Source organism: Scyliorhinus canicula, chromosome 4, assembly GCF_902713615.1.
Source record: "Scyliorhinus canicula chromosome 4, sScyCan1.1, whole genome shotgun sequence".
Classification (NCBI taxonomy): domain Eukaryota; kingdom Metazoa; phylum Chordata; class Chondrichthyes; order Carcharhiniformes; family Scyliorhinidae; genus Scyliorhinus; species Scyliorhinus canicula.
In genome coordinates, this window is record NC_052149.1 from 225,004,190 (window position 1) to 225,024,313 (window position 20,124).

Consider the following 20,124-nt stretch of genomic DNA (forward strand, 5'->3'; position numbering starts at 1 on the left):
GGCTGTTCCGTGCTTCTGGATGATGAATTTGTTGTCGAAGGTGAAGATGTTGTGATCCAGAATGAAGCGGATGAGTTTTAGAATTGCGTCTAGAGATTGGCAGTTGTCGGTGTTGAGTACTGAGGCTGTTGCAGCAATGCCGTCGTCATGGGGGATGCTGGTGTAGAATGCCAAGATGTCCATTGTGCCGAGGAATGTTCCTGGTGCAACTGGTTCATGGGTGCTGAGTTTCTGTAGGAAGTCCGTCATGTCGTGACATGTCGCACTTAGCCAGCCTGTCCAAGTCACCCCACAACCTCTTTGCATCCTCCTCATAGTAAATACTGCCACCCAGCTTAGTGTCATCTGCAAATTTGGAGATGTTGCATGCAATTCCTTCATCCAAATCATTCATGTATATTGTGAACAGCTGGGGTCCCAGCATTGAACCCCACTCACCACTGCCTGCTACTCTGAAAAATACTTATTCCCACTCTCTGCTTCCTGTCTGCTGACCAGTTTTTTATCCACGTCAATACATTACCCTCAATAGCATGAGCTTAAACTGTGCTCACTAATCTTTTGTGTGAGACCTTGTGAAAAGCCTTTTGAAAGTCCAGATACACAATATCCACTGGTTCACTCGTGTCAACTCTGCTGGTCACATCCTCAAAAAAGTCCTGAATATTTGTCAAGCATGATTTTCTGATTTTCCTTTAGTGAATCCATGCTAACTTGGACCAATCCTGTCCCACTTTCAAATGCTCAGTTATTTCATCCTTAATAATTGACTTCAGGGCAGCACGGTAGCCTATTGGTTAGTATTGCTGCCTCATGGCACTGAGGTACCAGGTTCAATCCTGGTTCTGAGCAACCATCCATGTGGAGTTTGCACATTCTCCCCGTGTTTGCGTGGGTTTTGCCACCACAATCCAAAGATCTGCAGGGTATGTGAATTGGCCATGCTAAATAGCCCCTTCATTGGAAAAAAAATGAATTGGGTACTCTAAATTAAAATAAATTAATTAATTAAAATAATTGACTCCAGCATTTTCCCCACCACCGATGTCAGGCTGACTGGTCTATAATTCCCCGTTTTCTCTCCCTCCTTTTTAAAAAAGTGGAGTTACATCAGCTACCCTCCAATTCGTTGGAACTCTTCCAGAGTCTATAAAATTCTGGAAAATGATCACCAATGCGTCCAATATTTCTCGGGCCACTTCCTTAAGTACTCTGGGATGCAGAGCATCAGGCCTTGGGGACTAATTGGGTTTTATTCACATCAATTTCCCCAATACAATTTCCTAACTAATAGGGATTTCCTTCAGTTCCTCCTTCACGCTAGACCCTCTGTCCCCTAGTATTTCCAGAATGTTATTTGTCTCCTCCCTAGTGAAGACAAATCCAAAGTAATTGTTCAACTGGACTGCCATCTCTTTGTTGGCCAATATGAATTCATGCAAAGACTACAATGAGCATGTCACCTTTATCCTTAGTGGACACCCTCATTCCCCCAGCCCATATGGGCTGCAGATTAAACAAATCTTCCAACTGGAACAGCCAGCCACCAAGACGCTATGCCCTGACAGCCTGCCCCCCGAAACCAATGGCCTTGAACTTCCATAAAGCTCAAGCCATCTGTCTTCACACTTCTGTCTGAGTGCAGGGATTCATTCTCACTGCAGCCATAGTCCCCACTTTGTGAGGGATTTCAGGCCACACGAGGTTGGATAACACCTCTTGCCAGAGTCCCATGTCCCACTTTGCCCATGTAGCCTGGCGTCTCATAGGACCCCATCCAAGAGCCTCACCGTTACCCCCAATGCTGATCCTCTGATTGACCTGCTCCCACCCACTTTCCAGCTGCCACTCTGGAAGGGCAATCCGTTCTGTGATACAGTCACTAGCCCAGCAAGGACGACATGAGGAATGCGCCAGACGCATACCCCTTTAAATCTAGAGGCTCACAGCCGTGAAAGGGCGCGAAGACATGCGAGCGCCCCTACCCCACTGAGATGCCAAGACTGAACCCTCCCCCCCCAGCCCAGATTAGCATTTACCTGGATTCCCTCTGTCCTCTCAACTGTGCCCCCTCTGCAACTGGCACAAGGCTCACGGGGAGATTAATTGCTCTACCCCCGTTGGTCTCCAGCAAGTTATAACACCAAACAACAAGCAGGAAAGAATAAAATATGTAAACTAACATGACAGTCATTTAGTTATAAGAGCCCCCTCTTCCTATAGTTTGAAAATAAAGATAAAACTGTACAAATGGAATGATGTCCTTGTTTAGTCTCATGAAGAACAGGGTTTAGGAGAAGAACTGGTTTGAAAGAGTAAAAGTAGAGAAAGTAAAAGATCTTTGAACAATTATCATAGAATTTACAGTGCAGAAGGAGGCCATGCAGCCCATCAAGTCTGCACCGGCTCCTGGAAAGAGCACCCTACCCAAGGTCAACACCTCTACCCTATCCCCATAACCCAGTAACCCCACCCAACACTCAGGGCAATTTTGGACACGAAGGGCAATTTATCATGGCCAATCCACCTACTCTGCACATCTTTGGACTGTGGGAGAAAACCGGAGCACCCGGAGGAAACCCACGCAGAGGATGTGCAGACTCCGCACAGACAGTGACCCAAGCCGGAATCGAACCTGGGACCCTGGAGCTGTGAAACAATTGTGCTATCCACAATGCTACCGTGCTGTGTTCAATAACTCAAACCACCTTGAAGCAAATGCTTGAAAAGAAGCAGGTTTTCAGTAAGATGTCCTACCTTGTGGGGAGAATCTCTTGAAGAAGTCCGGAGGCTGAGCAGCAATGCTGCTAACACAGAGATACACAACAAACTGAGGCTCTTAAATGGTCCCAGCAAAGTGAAAGATCGCAAAAGTGGAACAGCAATTCAAAAAAAGAAGTGAGAAAGAAAATAGGAAACTACAGGCCTAGTTGGATTGGCACCAGTCATTGGGAAAGTATGAAAGTATGGGAATTTGTAATGCATTTAGAAAAAAAATAGTGTCAACAGAACAAGTCCACATGTTTAATGAAGAAGAAATTTGCATAACAAAATCATTGCTGTGTCTTCCTGTGAAACCACAGAACAGATCAGCTTCCTCTTCGTGGTTCCGAGTTCAGACATCATTGCAGTTTGCACATAATTTTCTAATGTTGCCACAGGGGAAAATTCCTGGAGTTCCCTCCATATGCCATCTTATTGCTCATTCACTGTCTGTATCTCTTTGCAGCATCTTGTGTCCTCCTCTCAGCTTGCATTCCCATCAAACCTTGTATTGTCAGCAGACTTTGTACATTAATCTCTGTCTTTTGATCGCAGTCATCAGTATGAATTGTAAATAAACCAGGCTCCAGCCCTGATCCTTGTGGTACTTGGCTAAATGAGCGCAGGCCCAACCTACTCAAGAAGCTGAACACCATCCAGAACAAAGCAGCCAATTGATTGTCACCCTATCAATCATCTTAAACATTTACTTCCTCCTTCACCAACACACAGGGTGGAATTTTCCGTATCGTGCAGAGTGCTGGCTGAGATGAGAAAACCTGTGTGCAGCTCGCTGACCACACAGCTAGCTTCTCTCACCGCATTGTGCAGTCCACTGTGCAAAATAATTCTGCAGGCTTGGTCCAAAACGCCAGGCTCGCGAGGTCATCTGCAATAAGCCGGCAACGCTGGGAATCCCAAGGTCGGGCACCACTTTTAAACGGCCCCCTGATTTCCAATGAGGAACAAAGATCTCACCACCCCCCATGTATACAGAAGCCACGCCCCCCCAACACCCTTCCTCTGCCACACACACTAGGGGATCTACCTCCCATGGGCGTGGGGATCTCCTCCACAAACATGGGGAATTCCACCCTCGCCCAAGGTCACAGTGGAAACACCCTACAGACAAAAGGGAAATGGATAAGTGGGTCCCCCAAATGAAGCCCCCCAGAGGGATCCCCTTGGCATTTCCCTCTGGCACCCAGGGGGCAGTGACATTTTGTAAGAGGTTAGTGGGCAGTGCTAGGGTGTCGCGGCAGTGCCAGGGTACTGCCCGGGAATGTCACTCTCTCCCTGGGAGCTACACAAAACTGTATGACTCCAACAGATTCCTTTGCTTGGTTCACGTTTTGCAAAGCCTGTTGTAAACCTCACCAATGTGCACCTTATCAAATGCCTTTTAATAACCAAGTACACTACATCTACCTGTTCCCCTTTATCTACCCTAGACCCTCAATAAACTCTAACACTCTAGCAATCTCCTCAGGATAACTCTACGTCATGTCATCGCCTACAGCTGCCTCTCAAGGCCCCTCAATGCATAACGGTGAGTCAAAGTCTCCACATGGATGCCTATGTTTAGAATGCATGGGCGGGCAACACAGCACTACCCCACACCACTTAACCGAGTGGTGACAACTTCAGCCACTCAACTCTTGAACTCTCACTACAGGCACAGGTAATGCACTCCAGGGCTTCATGGTTTGGTGGACCACGAAGGTAACTTTTCAGGAACAGCTTAAATATAATGCAAGGGACTAGAAGAGCGTTTGATGGCCACCTTTCCAAAGGGGACCTCAGGCTTGCCCAGTCACCCAATGGTTCTGCAGCACCATAACACTCACTCAAATTTGAAGTATGTGCAGTACAGGAGCTATCATTGGCACTGTCAGGAAGTAGTGTTGCTTGAAAGTGCTTCACTATTCTGACTCCAAGCATGTCAATCGAGTTCAAGTTAAATGCTCTCAGCTGTGGAAGTGCTATCTTTGACATAGAATCATAGAAAAATCATAGAATCCCTGCAGTGCAGAACAAAGCCATGCAGCCCATCGAGTGTGCGCCAGGCCCTCCAAAAGAGCACCCTACCTAGACCCAATCCCCCGCTCTATCCCCACAACCCCATCTAACCTTTGGACAGTAAGGGCAATTTAGCATGGCCAGTTCACCTAACCGGCACATCTTTGTACTGTGAGAGGAAACCGAAGCACCCGGAGGAAACCCGTGCAGACACGGGGAGAACATGCAAACTTCACACAGTCACCCAGGGGTGGAATTGAACCCGGGCCTCTTGCGCTGTGAGGCAGAAGTGCTAACCACTGTGCCACCATGCCGCACATATATTGGCATTTGTATGAACATTTTCTTCCCCACTTCCCACCATGCGTTTGTGTTCAAACTTCAGTAAGTGCTTCCATGTCACCCCCACGCCCTCCATCACCCCGCCTCCCCACTTGCACCGTTGCCATTACTCCACGGTTTTCGGTTTGTCAGGTGCACGCCTTTTAAAGACAGTTCTATATCACACGGTCATAAAATCACATTGACGTGGAAATTAAATTTGATGATGGGGGTGGGGGTGGGGGGGGGGGAGGAGGACTGGCCACAATAATAAGAGGCAGATGAATTCAAACTAAGTTCCCAACGTTCAATGGCAGGATACACCATTGGCTGGGGAAGGGACATTTTCTTCCTGGATGCACTCTGCCAGGAAGCATGCCTTGGGCCTTCTTGCGAGATTCTCTGATCTCATCACCATCGGAAAATCTCAGCATAAGTATCCTATGGTTTTCGGAACAAACCCAATAAGAAGGTTATGGAGCATGAACAGGACATAGAGAGTGGACAACAAGGAGACAGCAATAACCTTGTCATAGACTGAGTGTATATTTGTGTACAGGGAGGCAGTGAGATCATTCCGCATTGAAGTTCAGTGAATAAGAGTGTGACAAATTCAAAGAACAGGATGTTTGGGAGAGCTGAGGTGAATTGTAAGTATTTATTACCGTGTTACATTGACGTAGAATCATGAGCATCCGGTGACTGAGTTGCTGGGCTCAACCTTTCATATGAAATAGGAATACGTTGGCAACCTTGGGCTTTGGGACGATTGTTATGAAATGAGTGAGCTGTGGAGTGAAAGAGGCTGCTCACCAGCAGAATACTTTTGTAGATCGGGCTTTTGTGAAAATGGGCTGCACTCCCCCTGCCCCAGGGAAGCGAAGGGAAATGAGAGTAGTGTGTGGATAGATTGCTGGCAGTATTGGTTGTTGGGACAGGGGATGGTTGGCAGTAGGTCGGTGGAGCTCCCTTATTCTATGAGTGGCTTGGATATCGTCTGTATTAACATTTTCTTCAATCAATAAGACATCATGATGAGTGCATTATTCCCTTCAGACAGACCGTTCTGTGTCTTGCTCCCTTGACATCGCTTGGGCATCTCGTTTCTGATGTCATGTTTCCATCATCATTATCTAATTAACATAACTGTTAACTTTTTATCTTACATAGGCAGCTGTTTGGCAACTGAAAAACATGCTGCACATGTAATTCTAAGCCATATAATGTAAAAACAGAAAATGCGAGAACTGTTTTTACTTAGCACGGTAGCATCATGGTTAGCACTGTGGCTTCACAGCACCAGGGTCCCAGGTTCGATTCCCTGCTGGGATACTGTCTGTGCAGAGTCTGCACGTTCTCCCCGTATCTGCGTGGGTTTCCTCTGGGTGCTGCGGTTTCCTCCCACAGTCCAAAGATGAGCAGGTTAGATAGATTCGGCATGCTAAATTGCCCTTAGTGTCCAAAAAGGTTAGATGCGGTTATTGGGTTATTGGGTTGAGGGAATAGGGTGGAAGTGAGGACTTAAGTGGGTCGGTGCAGACTCGATGGGCCGAATGGCCTCCTTCTGCACTGTATGTTCTGTGTTCAGATTTCCAGCACCTACCGTATTTTGCTTTTATTATAATTTTAAGCCATGATTTGTTATCACTGAACAATAGATGTTAATCCAGAAAACTTGAGTTTATTGCAGTGCAGACAACAAATTGAAATGATAATTACACTATGTTGGATTACAGCCTGCTACACACATCTCTACTTATGTTATTCACGTAAAAAAAAGTTATTCTTTTTGCTTCTTCAAGCCTTTAAATCAAGAAATTGTAGAAAACCCAGGCCTGAATCTTGCGTTCGTCAGGCACGCATGGTCAGCAGGCCGGGAAACGGACATAATGTGCTTCTGGATGCAATCGGATCCCAACTTTGATTTCACTGGCTGGAATTTTATGTAGCGGATACTGGGAAAGGCTCAGTGCTGCCGGGGAAGGTGGATGCCGAGTGAAGTGCGGGTGCAAAGCAGAAGGTGCAACATCAAATTTGCTCTCAGTAACAATAATGAGACAAATCACCAGATCATCTTTTTTACAAATAATTTTTATTGAGATTTTCAAAAAATATCAAAAACAGAAAAAAAAAAACAAGCAAACAACAACAAAAAGAAAAACAAAATAACCCCCAAAACCAACCCCCCCCCCCCCCCCCCCCCCCCGCCAGTAACTACAAAAAGAAGAAATATATAAGCACCCGGCATATTCAATAAACACATATACATATTCCTCCCCTCCCCCGAAACAAACCTCCCCTCCCCCCACCTCCCTCTCCCCCCCCCCCCCACCTCCCTCTCCCCCCCCCGCCTCCCTCCCCCTCCCCCCCCCCCCACCCCCGCGGGTTGCTGCTACTGCCGGCCTATTTTCCTACCGTTCTGCCAGGAAGTCCAGGAAAGGCTGCCACTGCCTAAAGAACCCCTGTACTGATCCCCTCAAGGCAAATTTCACCCTCTCCAATTTGATGAACCCCACCATATCATTGATCCTGACCTCAACGTTGGGGGCCTCGAATCCTTCCATTGAAGCAAAATCTTCCACCAGTCTACTAGGGACGCAAAGGCCCGAACACCGGCCTCTTTCGCCTCCTGCACTCCCGGCTCCACTGCAACCCCAAAAATTGAGAGTCCCCAGCCCGTCTTCACCCTGGATCCTACCACCCTCGACACCATCCTTGCTACCCCCTTCCAAAATTCCCCCAGCGCTGGGCATGCCCAGAACATATGGGCATGGTTCGCTGGGCTCCCCGAGCACCTAGCACACCTGCCTTCGCCCCCGAAAAACCTACTCATTCTCGTCCCGGTCATGTGGGCCCTATGTAGCACCTTGAATTGTATGAGGCTAAGCCTCGCACAGGAAGAGGAGGAATTCGCTCTTTCCAGCTCCTCTTCCCATTTACTCTTCAGCTCCTCCACCGAGGCCTCATCCACCTCCTGCATGACGTGGTACACGTCTGAAATCCTCCCCCTTCCAACCCACACCCCCGAGAGCACCCTGTCCATTACCCCACATGGGGGCAGCAGAGGGAACCCCTCCACCTGCCGCCTGGCAAATGCCCTAACCTGCATGTACCTAAACATGTTTCCCAAATCACCAGAAGATCTGATGTTTGTTGAGAGATATCTGCCAGGAGACAGGAGAACTACTCTACTCTTCATTAAAATAGAAACTTTTACAGCAAGCAGAACCTCACCGGCATGCCCCTGGCTACATTTTGTAGACAAATGCTGGCGGGGCGATTTTCCTGGGTCTGTTTCGAGGAGCACTGGGTGTAGGGAATATTGTACACTCAGGCAGACTTGTTCTCAGGCACCAAGTGATATATCCACAACAGCTCAGTGAATGCAGTGCCAACCCAGAAAAATCTGCACATTGGTCTGTTCGTTCGGGATCTTCACTGCCATAACCTATCTCTGTTGAATTACTTCACATTGGAACAACAGGGTAATTTTACTTGTGATCAGTTGTGTCAATGAGAAATATCAGGATGGTCTTGAGTTGTACAATGATGCCTAATCTTCGCTGCTAGAGACTTCAAGCGGCCAATCTGATAGTGACCACTTCACATCATTCATCAGTATTAATTACCCCAAAGTGTGAGTAATCACAGACACAGCTGACCACCTTACACTAAACATAGTGGCACAAGTGGTAGCACGGTGGCACATGGTTAGTACTACTGCCTAAGGATACCAGAGAGCCGGGTTCAATCCTAGCCTTTGATGACTGTCTATGAGGAGTTATTGCAGTGTCTGTGTGGGTTTCTGACTATGTGGAGTTTGTATGTTATCCCTGTGTCTGTGTAGGTTGCCTCCGGGTGCTCCGGTTTCCTCCCACAGTTCAAAGATGGACAGATTAAGTAGATTGGCCAGGCTAAATTTCCCTTAGTGTCCAGGGGTGTGCAGGTTACTGGGATAGGGCAGGGGAGTGAGCCTGGGCAGGGCTCCTTCAGAGGGTCGGTGCAGACTCGAAGGGCTGAATGGCTCCTTCAGCACTGTAGGGATTCTATGATTCTAAAAAGTACCTACATCGTTGGCTTCTCATAAGTTTTAATCAACACTATGTTGACTAAAGGAATAAACTAAGTGATGCATAAATAAGTAATTCTTGAAAGACACACTTCAAAATACACAAAACATGCAAAATAAATTCAGAATATAAATCTCCAAATGTGCATTCTATTTGCAAAGTTTCCAAGTTGGACAAATCCGGTTTGCAGAGACAGATCTGGGTTCAGACCAATATCGGAATTCAGAGTCTATGTTCAGCTTCTTGTGAATTACTCGTCTCATTTCCTGCCACCTCGTGTGGAACCTGATACTTTGATGTCTGACAGAGACACAAAAGATGGTTTAAGGAAAGACCTTACAACAAGAAACACTGGCTTGGATAAAGATGACTCATTACATGTCAAATCACGAAGCAAATTAAATTGTGCTGAATCCAGCATACAAATAATCAACCACTTATGAGATATCAGTACTAGAATTAAGTAAAACAAAACAACAAAATGAGTAACTGGCGAGGGTCCGTCAGTGTCTGTGGAGAGTGAACAGCCAGTGAACATTTCCAATGAGGAGCCTTTGCCAGAACAACTCCTCAATGGTGAACTCATTTCCATCCTTCAATGTCGCTGCCTGACCTGTTTAGGTTTTCCAGGATTTTCTGTTTCCACCTCAAATGTTGTGCTCCCATTGAGTTGGAGAGGAATTGTCCATTGCTTAAGAATCAGACTGTGGTGGCATGCCCCTTTAAGGGGGTGAGTTCCCAAGTGTTGTGTGACCCAATTGGGCAATGGGCCAGAGCGCACGCACCCTGGGGGCGGAGTGCAGTTTTCCCAGTTAGTTAGGATTCTGGAATCTTGAAACATGGTAGCCTTTTATCTCACTCTCTGTATATAGTTATTACTTTAATAAACTGTTATTCATTAATCAACTTGGTGGTCGCCTGTCTGTTAGGATATTACATTGGCGATGCGGATCTACCTTGCCATCCTACTGCTACAGGAATCGAAAGTGCTGACTTCATGTTAAAGTCTTTCTTTGAAGCAAACTTGATCAGCAATCTGAGTGTCAAAATGATTCTTTTTGGCAAACTAGCACCTTTTTCGACCCCAATACAGAGAACTGGGGTCTCTAAGTCGAACCCCTCCACTTTTATAAGAGCAACGAAAGTGGGGGTGGGGAAGGGAAGCAGCATATCGACGGCCTGTGAAGCTCACACATATGACCTGATTAGCAATCTGACTTCCCCAGATGCCTCCAACCCAAAACCTTTTGAGGAGTTTGTGGAATTAATTAAGGCCCTCATTAATAATGCAAAGATACAAGTTCAATTCAACCACAAGGGCCCAGGGGTGACAATTGCGGAATTTGTGGCACACCTAAAGAAAAGGCTGAACGATGTGAGTTTGGGTCTGCAGTAAAGAACATGTTGAGGGACAGGCGGTTCTGTGGTGTTAACAACATGGCCATACAAAAATAATTGTCAGCAGAGGCAGAGATTACTTTAAAGAAGGCAGCAGAAGTTTCCTAGGCTATGGAAAGTGCCGAAAGGGGGGCAATGGATTTACAGAGCGTGCAAACAGGGGAGATCCACAAGGTTTGATGCGAAGCCACAGACAGGCGTGGCACCAAAAGGTGAAGATGCAGAAAGTAACAAGCAAAGAGGCTCAGAGCAGATATAAGGAATTTTGTCCACAGACTAGGAGCAAGGAAGACTGCTACTCATGTGGGGGAGGTCACCCCCAGGAAAGATCTGGATTCAAGGAAGCTTACAATAGGCGGGGGCACAATAGGAGGAAATGCAAAGCCCACAGAGGGTCAGCAAAAAAACCTCCGTCTCCAGTACATAGTGTTGAGAATAACCCTGACAATGGATCTGAAGTGTACACTTTAAACAACGTTAAGGTGGGCAAGGCACTCCCAATTACTTGATGGTAAATGGGCAGCCGCTTAGAATGGAGGTGGGCATGGGTGCCACCGCTACAGTTGCAGGTGAACAAAGGTATCATTATTTGCAAGGTGGGGTGCAGCCCCCAAAGCTAAAAAGCATGATGGCCAGGCTAGCCACGTATACCGAGGAAGTTTTAAGAATCCACGAACGAGGAGGTACGCGGAGGCTCCGAAGGAGGGATTGCTGAGGGAGCGACGTAACCTTCAGCCCAAGTTCGACTTGCTGACCACCAGAAAGGCGGAAGCTCAGTGGAGGAAGGCACAGGGAGCGGTGTACGAATATGGGAAGAAGGCGAGTAGGATGCTGGCGCATCAGCTCCGTAAGCGGGACGCGGCCAGGGAGATTGGTGGAGTGAAGGATAGGGGAGGAAATGTGGTGCGAAGGGGGGTGGACATTAATGGGGTCTTCAGGGACTTTTATGGGGAATTGTACCGGTCCGAGCCCCCAGTGGAGGGGGGGGGGGGGGGGCGGGAATGGGGCGCTTTTTGGACAGGCTGAGATTTCCGAAGGTGGAGGAGGGGCAGGTGGAGGGGCTGGGGACGCCGATTGAGCTGGAGGAGCTGGTTACTGGAATAGGCAGCATGCAGTCGGGGAAGGCACCGGGGCCGGATGGGTTCCCGGTAGAATTTTACAAAATGTACGCAGACCTGCTGTGCCCCCTGTTGGTTAGGACATTTAACGAGGCAAGGGAGGGGGGGGCTTTGCCCCCGACTATGTCACGGGCGCTGATTTCCTTGATCCTTAAACGGGACAAGGACCCCCTGCAGTGTGGATCATGTAGGCCGATCTCGCTGTTAAATGTGGATGCCAAGCTGTTGGCGAAGATCTTGGCCACAAGGATAGAGGACTATGTGCCGGGGGTCATTTGTGAGGACCAGACGGGGTTTGTGAAGGGAAGGCAGCTGAACACCAATATACGTAGGCTTCTGAATGTTATAATGATACCGGCGGTAGAAGGGGAGGCGGAGATAGTGGTAGCATTAGACGCGAAGAAGGCCTTTGATAGGGTTGAGTGGGGGTACTTGTGAGAGGTGCTGGAAAGGTTTGGGTTCGGGGAGGGGTTTGTCAGTTGGGTGAGGCTGTTATATGAGGCCCCGATGGCGAGCGTAGCCACAAATAGGAGGAGATCAGAGTACTTTCGGTTGTACCGGGGGAGGAGACAGGGGTGTCCCCTGTCCACCTTGCTCTTTGCGTTGGCAACTGAGCCCCTGGCCATGGCGTTGAGGGAGTCGAGGAATTGGAGGGGCCTGGTGCGGGATGGGGAAGAGCACAGAGTGTCACTATACGCAGATGACTTGTTGCTATATGTGGCGGACCCAGTGGGGGGAATGCCGGAGGTGATGAAGATTCTTAGGGAATTTGGGGGCTTTTCTGGGTACAAGCTCAACCTGGGTAAATGTGAGCTGTTCGTCGTGCACCCGGGGGATCAAGAGGAGGGGATTGGTAGGCTCCCACTGAAAAGGTCAGGAGGAGTTTTAGGTACCTGGGAGTCCAGGTGGCTAGGAGCTGGGGGGGCCCTACACAAACTTAACCTCACTAGGCTGGTGGAGCAAATGGAGGAGGAGTTTAAAAGATGGGACATGTTGCCGCTGTCGCTGGCAGGCAGGGTGCAGTCAGTCAAGATGATGGTGCTCCCGAGGTTTTTGTTCCTAATCCAGTGCCTCCTCATCCTTATCCCAAAGGCCTTTTTTAGGAGGGTCAACAGGAGTATTACGGGATTTGTATGGGCGCATGGGACTCCGAGGGTGAGAAGGGAGCGGGGCAGGGATGGGGGGGGCTGGCGTTGCCCAACCTCTGTGGGTACTATTGGGCTGCCAACGCAGCGATGGTGCGTAAGTGGGTAATGGACGTGGCAGGGGCAGCATGGAAGAGGATGGAGATGGCGTCCTGTGTGGACACGAGCCTGGAGGCGCTGGTAACGGCACCGTTGCCGCTCCCTCCAACGAGCTATACCACGAGCCCGGTGGTGGCGGCTACCCTCAAAATCTGGGAGCAATGGAGACGGCATCGGGGGGAGGTAGTGGGCTCGATGGTGTCCCCGATACGGGGGAACCACCTGTTTGTTCTAGGGAGCATCGATGGCGGGTTTCTTGGCTGGCACAGGGTAGGTATTAGGAGGTTGAGGGACCTGTTTGTGGATGGGAGGTTTGTGAGCCTGGGTGAGTTAGAGGGGAAGTTTGGGCTGCCCCCGGGGAACATGTTTAGGTACATGCAGTTTAGGGCGTTTGCCAGGCGACAGGTGGAGGGGTTCCCTCTGCTGCCCCCACATGGGGTATGGGACAGGGTGCTCTCGGGGGTGTGGGTTGGAGGAGGGAGGATTTCGGACGTGTACCACATCATGCAGGAGGTGGATGAGGCCTCGGTGGAGGAGCTGAAGGGTAAATGGGAAGAGGAGCTGGGTGAGGAGATTGAGGAGGGGACGTTGGCGGATGCCCTGGAAAGAGTGAATTCCTCCTCTTCCTGTGCGAGGCTTAGCCTCATAGAGTTGAAGGTGCTACATAGGGCCCACATGACCGGGACGAGGATGAGTAGGTTTTTCGGGGGTGAAGACAGGTGTTCTAGGTGCTCGGGGAGCCCAGCGAACCATGCCCATATGTTCTGGGCATGCCCAGCGCTGGGGGAATTTTGGAAGGGGGTAGCAAGGACGGTGTCGAGGGTGGTAGGATCCAGGGTCAAGCCAGGCTGGGGACTCGCAATTTTTGGGGTTGCAGTGGAGCCGGGAGTGCAGGAGGCGAAAGAGGCCGGTGTTCTGGCCTTTACGTCCCTTGTAGCCCGGCGGATGATTTTGCTTCAATGGAAGGATGCGAGGCCCCCAATCGTGGAGGCCTGGATCAATGATATGGCGGGGTTCATCAAATTGGAGAGGGTGAAATTTGCCCTGAGGGGTTCAGTACAGGGGTTTTTAGGCTGTGGCAGCCTTTCCTTGACTTCCTGGCAGAACGGTAGGAAAATAGGCCGGCAGCAGCAACCCGGGGGGAGAGGTGGGAGGTGGGAGGGAGGGGGGGGTTGGTTTCGGGGGAGGGGAGAAATGTGTACATGTGTTTATTGAATATGCCGGGTGCTTACCTTCTTCTTTTTGTAGTTGCTGGGTGGGGGGGGTTTGGTTTTGGGGGTTATTGTGTTTTTCTCTTTTTTTTGTTGTTGTTAATACTGTTTTTTTGTTGTTATTTTCTGTTTTTGATTTTTTTTGAAAATCTCAATAAAAATTATTTTAAAAAAAAAGAACCATGAACAACCACAACATCCATAATCAGCCTGCAACCAATCACAACTGCGTTTAGTAGTCGTACCCAAGGCCCAAGTCTATTAGGCCGGGATTGGCTTCACCAAATTAGAGTAAGGTGGCTATCAATCTTCCCAATTAACAAAAGTGGTCTTTATGGCAGTCTTTAAAAAATCAAGAAAATTTCCAAAATGAGTTCGGCAAGACGCAGGGCCTAAAAGCAAAGATTTACGTGGACCCTGGGGTCACACCCAACCCATTCCCTATGCCTTACATTGAGTCTGAACTCAAGCAACTAGAAGAATTAGGTATTATCAAACCTGTACAGTTTTCAGAGTGGGTGGCTTCAATGGTGCCAGTAGTTAAGCCATATGGAACTAACAGGATATGCAGAGACTACGAACTAACTGTAAATAAAGCAGCCAAATTGGACTGATACCCAATACCAAGAATTGAAGATTTATACACTAAATTGGCAGGAGGATTAATTTGTACTAAACTTGATATGAGTCATGCGTACCAACAATTAGGGTTAAAGAAACATCCAGGGAATTTGTCACTATAAACACCAAGTCACCAAGGTTTATACTAGTATACCTGGCTACCTTTTGGAGTCTTTTCTGCATGTGTGATAGTCCAGCGCACAATGGAAAGTTTACTACAGGATCTACCTCAGGTGGTTGTCCATCTAGAAGATGTACTGATTACTGGAGCTTCCAAGGAGGAGCATTTAGCAAATCTCAAAGAAGTCTTAAAAAGATTTAAGAAGGATGGAGTATTGGCTGAACAGGAAAAAATGGACGTTCCAAGCTCAGGGAGTGACGTGCTTAGGATTTAGGGTGGATGGCAAAGGGCTGCACCCTATACAGGAGACGATCAATGCAATTAAGCAAGCATGGCCCCCAAAAATAGGTCAGAATTGAAATTTATTTTAAGGAATTGTTCATTATTACGGCAGATTTATTCCTAATCTTTCTGCAATGTTGGCACCCTTTCACACACTGCTCAAGAAGCACCAGAGGTGGTATTGGAAAGTGCATCAGAAAGAAGAGTTTGAAGAGATTAAACTAGCTTTACAGTCATCCATTCTCTTCGTTCATTTTGACCCATCCTTACCCATGAGGAATCCCCTTATAGAATCACAGCGGTTTAGGTCCATAATATGGAAGATGGTGCAAAAAGGCTTATTGTCTGTGTCTCAAGGACTTTGACAGTGCTGAACAAGTTTGCTCGCAAATCAAAAAGGAAGGACTAGCCATAATATTTTGAGTAAACAAGTTCCATCAATACATCTATGGATGCCATTTCATAGTCATTACCAACCACAAACCCCTGTTGGGGGTTTTTAGGAAGGATAAGGCCATTCACCCCATAGGTTCAGCTCGGGGTCAAAGCTGGGCTCAATTGTTAGCAACCTATGAGTACACATTTCAACATAGGCGGGGAACCCACATTTCAAACACAGATGCTTTGCATTTACAGCATACTGCCTCTACCAGTATCACAGGAAATCATTCTTGCTTTACACTATCTCGATACAATGCCAGTGTCAACGTGGCAGGTCAAGCTTTGGACCCAGAAATGCACCTTATTATCTCAATCAAGAGCATTGTCCTTCACGGCTGACATTATGATAACAGGTCTGAGCAGTTGCGACCCTTTCAGATGAGGAAAGATGAGTTGAGGTGTGAGGTCGGTGTATTATTATGGGAAGCAAGGGTGGTTGTTCCCACTTTCACCAGAAAATCATGGTTACAGGTGCAACACTGTGCCCATCCTGGGATGACGAAGATGAAGATGCTCACACGCGTGGTGGCCCGGAATGAATATCGACATAGAGAATCTGGTCAAACAACATGACCAAATGTAGCAGCACTTGCCATCTGCGGCTGTCATGCATTCTTGGGAGTGGCCTGGTTGACCTTGGGTGCGACTACATGTCGATTTTGCTGGCCCATTTATGGGCTCCATGTTCTTGCTCATCACAGATGCTCATGCTAAGTGTTTGGACGTACACAAAATGAAGTCCAGAACCTCATCAGCGAAGGTAGAGGAATTGTGACTGACATTTGACTCCCCCCTCCCCCTCCACCCACTCAATGGATTGCTCGAGGTTTCAGATAATAGGATTAGTTTTACAAGTGAAGAATTCTAACATTTTATGCGAACCAACAGCGTTCAACATATTTGAACGCTCCCTACCACCCTGCTTTAAATGGACAGGCAGACAGAATCGTAACAATCAAAACCGCCATTCTCCACAATTCAGACTGGCCGGTTGTGGTTACCCTATCAGACTGCACATCATGCTACCCAGGTGTTACACCCGCCAAGTTACTAATGGACAGACGCATTAGAATGCAATTGAATCTTCTATTTCTGAATTTAGTGGCGAGGGTGGAGACTAAATAGAATGAAAAGAAATCTGAAAGAACATTTGAGGTGGACGATTTGGTATGTGTGAAGAATTTTGGTGCTGGTCCAATTTGGATCCTGGGAAAGGTCGTGGCAAAAAATAGGTCCAGTATCGGAGGTGGATGTTCAAGGGAGAAGGTTAAAAAATCACCTGGACCATCTGAGGAGGAGAGAACCGCTCACAGACCCACCCAATGGGATAACCTGGCCCTTGTCGGCTTGTCGGTGCTATGAATACAAATGGAAATGATGCCGCAGCAAACTACCCCGAGGATGAACCAAGTAATGTTCCAGGGGGACACAAATGAACCCTTCAAACATTTCCCCAATTCTTTCCAACCCCTCCGGAAAGTGATAGCAGGAATGGTTATATCATTAAAACCAGAAAAGAAGTTATAATCAATGAGGCTTCACAGAATTATAAAACATTGTTGGAAATAATATTAATATTTAATTGAAATTCTGTAAATTAGTGTAGGCTTCAATTCCAATTCTCTTCCTACAGCTAGTGATGCATTAAGGCAGACGTTCATCTGTTTCCATAGCTCGTAATTTCCGGAACAGGTCCTTAGCGGTTTATAAGATTGAGTTAAGGGAATCAAGGATTATGAGGAAAGGGCTGGAATGTGGTAGTGAGGAATGTTGTTGGCCATGATCCTATTGAAAGGCAGAGTAGACTCGAGGGGCCAAATGGTCTACTCCTGATCCTAATGGTCTTGGGGGCGCCACTCCACATACAACATGGCTGACCAGGAGTCACTTCCGCTCTTACCACCAGCCATTGGTGTGTTTGGATGAATTTGCAGGTTGACACACTCAACCTGTTTGATTGTGTTATGAACGCACCTTCCTTGGCCATCAAGTCCTGAGATGTGAGTTGAACCCAGAGCTTCTGACAAGGAGGCAGGGACTGTACCCACGGCACCACAAGCTTACATTTTGGAAGAGTCCAAATCAACTTTAAAAATGTCAAATGACAGCCCTGCATTAGTTTCTGATTTACTAAAAAGTCACAGAAAAGTTTTTTTTTAATGTTTACTTTACTCACTCTCTTCAAGTAGAAAATTAGTCCAATAGCAACACTCAGTTTCACGAACAAGTATCCGGAAAATGCCAGGATCCAAGTGTCCAGAAATGGTCCCACTGGAAAGGACAAAGACAACATTTTAGTTCCAATCACATCTCATTTAGTATTTAAACACTCCTCAGCTATTCTGAGGCACTGACAGCTCTTTTTGACATCAAGGCAGCATGCGACTGGGTATGGCATCAAGGAGCCCTAGCAAAACTGCAATCAATGGGAATCAGGGAGAAAACTGTCCGCTGGTTGGAATCATAGCTGGCACAAAGACAGATGTGGTTGCCGGGGAACAATCATCTCAGTTCCAGGGCATCATTGCAGGAGTTCCCCAGGGTAGTGGCCCAGGAACAACCATCTTCAGCGGCTTCATCAATTCATCATCCCTCCAATATAAGGCCAGAAGTGGGGCTGGTTGCTGGTATTTGCAAATTACTGCACAAATGTTCAGCACCATTGGAGTCTCCACGGGTACTGAATCAGACTGTGCACATGTGCACGAAGATATGGATAACATTCAGGTTTGAGCAGATAAGTGGCGAATAATATTCATGAAACACAAGTGGCAGGCAATGGCCACCTACAACAAGAGAGGGAATCCAACCATCTTCCCTTGACATTTAATGGCATCGCTACTTGCCTGGATAATGTAGCTCCAACACCACTAAAGTGAACACCATCCAGAAGAAAACAGCCCAATTCATTGGCACCAATCTACTATTTTCAATATTCATTCCCTCCACCAAAATAAATAGTGGCAGCCGTGTGTACCATCCACAAGGCACACTGCAGTAACTCACAGAAGCTCCTTCAGCAGCACCTTCCACACTAGCAACTGATAGCAACCTAAAGAATGGCAAGTACAGCAGATACATGGGAACACCTCCACCTGGATAGTTCCAAGTCGCACACCATCCTGAGTTGGAATTATCTTGCCATTACTTCCTGTGCTTGGGTCAAACTCTGATCCCTTTCCTAACAGCACTGTGGGTGTACCTACACCACATGGACTGCAGTGAATTAAGGCACCAGCTCGCCACCATGTTCCCAAGGTTATTTGAGAATGGGCAATGAATTCCAGCCACATCTAGATGGCATGAAATAATTATTTTTTTTAAATGATCACATTGTCGCCCCCACCGAAGAAATATTCGGCCGAGAGGCGGGAGCCAAAGGTGCTCGGCTTTTTTTTAAAAATGATTTATGGGATGTGGCATCACTGGCAAGGTCAGCAGTTATTGTCCATCCCTAATTACCCTTCTTGAACCTCTGCCGTTCCTGATGCGTAGGTACACCCACAGTGCTGTTAGGGAGGGAATTCCAGGATTTTGGCCCAGTGGCAGTGAAAGAATGATGATATATTTCCAAATCAGGATGGTGAGCGACTTGGAGGGGAACCTCCAAGTGGTGGTGTTCCCATATATCTGCTGCCTTTGTCCTTCGAGATGGTAGTGTTCGTGGGTTTGGAAGGTGCTGCCTAAGGAACGTTGGTGAGTTTCTGCAGTGCATCTTGTAGATGGTACACACGGCTGCTACTGTGTGTCGGTGATGAAGGGATTGAATGTTTTGGATGGAGTGCCAGACAAACAGGCAGCTTCATCATGGATTGTGTCAAACTTCTCAAGTGTTGTTGGAGCTGTACTCATCTAGGCAAATGGAGAGTATCCCATTACACTCCTGACCGACTCCTTGTCGATGATGGATGGAGAGGTTTTGGGGAGTCAGGAGGAGACTTACTCGCCGCAGGATTCTCAGCCACTGGCATACTCTGGTAGCCACAGTATTTGAATAGCTAGTTCAGTTCAGTTTCTGCTCAATGGTAACCCCCTGGGATCCAGCAATGGTAATGCCATTAAATGTCAAGGGGCAATAGTTATTTCCTCTCTTGTTGGAGATGGCCATTGCCTGGCACGTGTGTGGTGCAAATGTTACTTGCCACTTGCCAGCCCAACCTTGGATATTGTCCAGGTCTTGCTGCATTTGGATATGGAACACTTCCGTATCCAAGAAGTCACAAATGGTGAACACCACAATCATCTTAACACTTCTATCAACATTTATCATTCAACATTTTAACTGAGTTACCAACAGCAAACGTTGTACCCTGAGAAGAGGATGAGATGCAATGTCACAGTGGATCAATCTGTCAATTGTGAGGCTTGGGTGTGAACAAATATCTTTCTACCTGTTATGTATTATTGAATCCGGACACAAAAGACGAGGCTTTCAGCCTGCCATACCAATCATTTGAAAGGCAATTAATCCCGTTCCCTGTTCTTTCCTAGAACCCTCTTGTGCCACACCACTGG

General features: G+C 47.5%; 1 protein-coding gene across 1 annotated transcript in view; it reads right to left on the minus strand.

The window, feature by feature from the left end:
* Positions 1-17,875, minus strand: part of LOC119965407 — a 52,703-nt gene extending 34,828 nt beyond the window's left edge. The window contains exon 1 of the mRNA XM_038796158.1: positions 17,786-17,875. The gene's annotated coding sequence lies outside the window, so the exon portion shown is untranslated. The remainder of the gene's footprint in view (positions 1-17,785) is intronic.
* Between the last annotated feature and the right edge of the window lie 2,249 nt (positions 17,876-20,124).